The sequence below is a fragment of the Apium graveolens genome, unplaced genomic scaffold, assembly GCF_009905375.1.
Source record: "Apium graveolens cultivar Ventura unplaced genomic scaffold, ASM990537v1 ctg2549, whole genome shotgun sequence".
Lineage (NCBI taxonomy): Eukaryota > Viridiplantae > Streptophyta > Magnoliopsida > Apiales > Apiaceae > Apium > Apium graveolens.
This window is the reverse complement of record NW_027417712.1, coordinates 165,175-170,456: the sequence shown is the minus strand read 5'-3', so window position 1 is coordinate 170,456 and position 5,282 is coordinate 165,175.

Genomic DNA, 5,282 nt, shown 5'->3' with positions numbered 1-5,282 from the left:
GGAATGATCACTTAACGTGGATTTAGTTATATCACGACAATAGATCATATGTCATTATCGAGGTGTCACCTTATGAGATCCTTGAGGGAAGATAATATCGATCTCCCTTATGTTAGGATGAAGTTGTAGAGCGCAAGATGCTCGGACCAGTAGTGGTCTAAAGGACCAAGGATATGATAGATCTAATCAGAGGACGGCTGGTAGTAGCCCAAGATGGACATGATAAGTATGTTGATTTGACACAAAAGGATAAAGAGTACGAAATAGGGGACCTAGTAATGTTATAGGTATCCCTTGGAAAGGATTGATGAGATTCGGAAAAAAGGAAAGCTAAGTCCACCAATTGTTGGACCCTTGGATATATTAAGGAGTATTGGGAAGTTAGCATATGAGCTAGCCTTACCCCAGAACATGTAGCAAGTCATAGCGTGTTTCACGTATCAATGTTAAGAAAGTGTAATTCGGATACTAGACAAATAGGGGCATATGAGCGCATAGACATGCAACCCGACGTAACCTATATGGAGCAACCAGGAAGGGTTATAGAGTGAAAAGGAACAAGTGCTTAGGGGAAGGATTATCAAACTAGGCAGAGTTTGGTGGCAGGACCACAATATGGGAAAATTTACTCGAGAGTTAGAAAGTGCAATGCTAAGAGAGTATCCCTATTCATTTTCTATCTGATTCCGGGACGGAATCCTTTTAAGGAGGGGAGACTGTAATAACCCCAATTTTTGAGAAATTTTTGAAACCCTTATGATAGTGTTTTTGCTGAATGAGAAAACTTTTCATGCCACACTATGTAGGGGTTCTGATATGGATATTCTGAGATTTTATTAGTACTTTATATGGGATATAAGTGTATGTAAAGATCGTCAGAATCCAAATCCGAACACTTTGATTTTTCCCAGAAATACACTAGATACGGAAAGATTTGAGAAAAAGGTAACAGGATAAAAAGGATTTAAATTAAAGGATTATAGGAGAGGATCATAAAAGGAATATAATATATTGAGAAAGGTTAAGGGAACCTAAGTAATAAGATCTCGGGTATGATCCTTCAAACGATAAACGAAAACGAAAGTTAAGCGAACCGTATAACAGATCAGCGGTCATTAGGCAAACAATTAGGAAGTTAATCAAAGGGATTAGAGAGGATGATGTCACCCAACCAATGAGAAGAGGACAAGGAGGGGAGGATGACATCATGAGGATGACACAAGCATGACATGGGAAGGAAGGAGATGTGGTGGCTTTTTAACCACACAAAATCAAGGGTAACTAGGTAATTTACTAAAACAAACACAAAAATCAAACCAACCAAGCCAAGCAAATCATTTTTCATCAAAATCAAAAAGAAACCAAGGCATTGTTCTTCATGCTCTCGGCCAAAACAGAACCAGCACACTAAAACTGCTGTATCTCCTTCATTTCTCACTCAAATATTGTGTTCTATAGCTCATTGGAAAGGTATTGAGATGGCCTACAACTCTTGTTCACAAGTCTCGTCCAAATAATCATGGTAAGATCCTCATTTTTACAGTTATTTAAATCGGACTTTTAGAAACTTCAAAGCCTAACTTTGTGTTCTTGATTTCTTTGGAAAGATCAAGCTTGTAGGAGGCTCCATAAGGCTTCCTAGCAACTTAACACCTCCCAAGGAAGGTATAAACTTCAAACCCTAGCCTTTACTTTATTTGTTAGTAAGCTTAATGGTTGGTTTTGTGAAATGAGAAGCATGGATTGTGATTATTAGTAGTTTGGTTTGATTTGGAAGTGTTTTGGTAATTGAAGCTTGATTATAGTTCATAGGTCTTGATTGTGGTTGTTTGAGTTGAAAACCTTGGAGATTATGGACTGATGTGGTATGGATTAGGTGAAGTTTTGTTGTATTGATGGTTATGAGTTGGTTGGTGGTTAATTGGAGTAGTTTAAACATTGGTAATCGCGTAAACATAGCCGTCGTAACGTCCGATTTTCTTTGGACTGTTTTTGTGCATAACATTAGGACCCGAGAACCCCCTGCTAGATTATGACCACTGCCATGTTTAGATAGCTCATGTTACGAGCTTCGTTTTGATATGTAGTTCGTTCGATTCCGATGCACGGTTTAGGAGAAACGACCGTTTCAAGTAACGGCGTTTCGCGAACGAAACTTTTCCCCTCGCCTTACTTTGAAACATAGGTTAAAGACCAAAAAACGGTTAATTAATGTATGAAACATTTATGGTAAGTGTGTTAGGCAGTTGGTAAGACACTCGCGAAGGAATCGCCTTAAAACTCGTAAAGGTTAAATTATTAAAAATGGTGGAGCCGAGGGTACCCGAGTGACTTAAGCAAATCAGTAAGCGCAAAACGAGCGTTAGAGTCTGAGTTGGTTAGAGTATAGATTTACAAGTGACTTTGGTTTAATTCCAACTTACTTGTTGTTTATAGGTTACCAGACTCATCCCGAGCCATTCGTAACCCCCAGTCGCTCAGGCAAGTTTTCTACCCGATATACTGTTGTTGTGATGTAAATATATGTATATGCATTATCTTGTGATAGTGCATGATTGTTATTAGCAAATTTTGCGATATATTGGAGCATGCTGATATGGTATATATGCATGTCTGTTTCGTAATCTGGTTATCTATCTGTTGATTTCAATGCTTATAGTTGCATAATACCTATGCTAGAAATAAGCAAGTAGTTGCGTATACCCTTAGTATAGGGGATAAAAGGTGAACATATTTCTAAACCGGGATTCGATGTTCCCGAGTATATTATATATATATATTTATATATATATGGATATAGTTTTTAAAACTATGGATCGAATAAGGTTTATTCGATACCTTTATTTTACTTAATTGAATATTAATTTGAGTATTCATTCGAGGGCTTATGACTCAGTTTATTTTATTATTTGAATATTATTTGAATATTCATTCGAGGGCTTATGACTCAGTTTATATTATTATTGAATATTACTTGGATATTCATTTGAGGATGTATGATTCCTTTATTTTATGAATATTATTTATAGTATTCATTCGAGGTATTATGACTCCGCTTATTACTTAATAATATTCTTTATTGTATTAAAGAATAAGGGGTCGATAATCAAACTTACTTTTGATTATTCAAATAAAGATATTACTTTCGTATAAGTATATCTTTGATTATTTGCTATTCATTTCAAGTATAAGTTTTAATACTTCTACTTCAATTATTTTATAAAGATTATTCTTTATGGGAATATTATTTAAATAATAATATTCAGACATTTTCTAAATATTCTGGGGACTGATTTACTTCATTAAATCAGCTTCACTCCAAACATTCTTAAAAATGTTTTGCGAGTCTTCAAAATGATTTTTTTTAAAAGTTAGAGCGGATCCCAAAACTCATTTTTTTAAGATCCTCCTTTCGAAGGGGATTTAAATACTCGCTCAAAACCTGAGGGATCCGGCTCTGTGGTGTGTTTTATATTCGCAACAAGGTTGCTGTTTTGATAAATGAATTGATTACTTACCCAACACTCGGGAAGTAAAATTCTTGGAACAAGTTAATCCATTAACAGGCATCGCCTGGGAAATATCGGTGAGTTCTCCTTTCCAAATAGATACGACTTCTTGGTGGAGCCGTATCAACAAGTTTCTACTTGGGGAAAGTGGGGACAAGCTTTACGTTTCAGAGTCATGGATTTCATCTGAACTAGGAGTGGCGTAAGTGGCCGAGTAGCGCCGGCCCAGCCTTATTATATTGGCCCAAATGGCCTGGAAGTTCCGCTAAGGCGGTCCATTCCTTAGGAGTTCAGTGTTCGGTTGACAAGTAAATCCGACAGGTTCTCCTCTACATGTAGAAAATGGTGGGGTTGTACTACTACGACTGATCATCGTAGGTGGTCTTCCTGGCGCGGCAAACTCCCGTAATGAGTTCATCATCCAATTGGATAATTTCTGCAACACTACCCAGAGCACTTCGATAGAAAGGCTACGGTTGGGCGATTGTTGAGTGTTGGCAGGGTCAAGTTTTCAAAATGATGTTTACATCAAATGAAGTATCTCGTAACTTCATTTTATTTTGATAATATTTTAAAGATTTAATCTATTCAAATCTTGCCTTATAGTCTCATCTATGTGATGAACTTTTGAAGCTAATTATAACTTGAACGGTGGTAGTTCAAGTAGTATTTGGGAAAGATATAAGTATATTGGGGTATCTTGTAACTTCATCTTTTAAACTTATATCTAATTAATAATTGTATTATGAATGACAAAGATTTTCAGAAAAACGTTGAGACAAGGTTAGATATATGAGATCACCTTGCAACGATATTTTTTTTATACAGTTATACACTGGGACTTTGTGTATATTGTGCATGGAAGAGGACTTCCAATATTTTGAAAAGTATATATGTATATATATATACTGAATATTTTGCGACTTCATCGCATTAAGATATCAACTTGGTTCATTTCTTTTGACCAAGACTTTCATGAGTACTATGAGAAGGCTCATATATTGTTAATCATTATACATATTATTTTGGTGGGCTTGCTGCTCACCCTTGCTTTCTTCTTTCATCACACAACATCAAATAGACAAGATGAACTGGACCAAGCTCCCGATTCGCAAGAGGTTAGGAGACGTTCCGCAGTTTTCTAGAAGCACTGATGCCGCCATAGCTGAGGTAGGAACTACCAATAGGCTAGGCTTTCAACTTTTGATGTATCAGATTATGTATATTTATGAATTGTAATAATGGCAAAGAAATGTAAATTTATTCAGAAACCTGTTTAAGGTGTATTGGCATATAATTGTGGAATAAAACGACTTGTGATTATTTTTGGATATTCATCTCTGAGACTATAACTTGTGGTGTGTGTGTTTATTGTGGGGTCACAGTACAAAGTAGTTGATTATTTATTAAGATTGGGTGTTGTTAAGGGAAATGGAACTCGTGACAACCCGGATCCCCGACCCCGGATTTGGGGGTGTTACATTTTGTGCCTAGAATTTTATTCTTCGTATAATCATGGGATTACCTTGAGGATAGTCGAGTTATAATAATTGATCTAGTTTCGAAGCATATCTGTTAAGCATCCGCACACACCACGTTTCCGGCTGTATATTGGTTTGCATGATTTGATTGATCTTTATTCGCCTAATTGCATTTGTTGAGATGTCGTAAGTTGGTTGGTTTGGTCGTAGTAAGGGGGATCACTGCATTTCATATAGATTGCATTCATGCATGTTTTTGTTTTGTTTTTTAGTCTGTGACGCTTGAGGACAA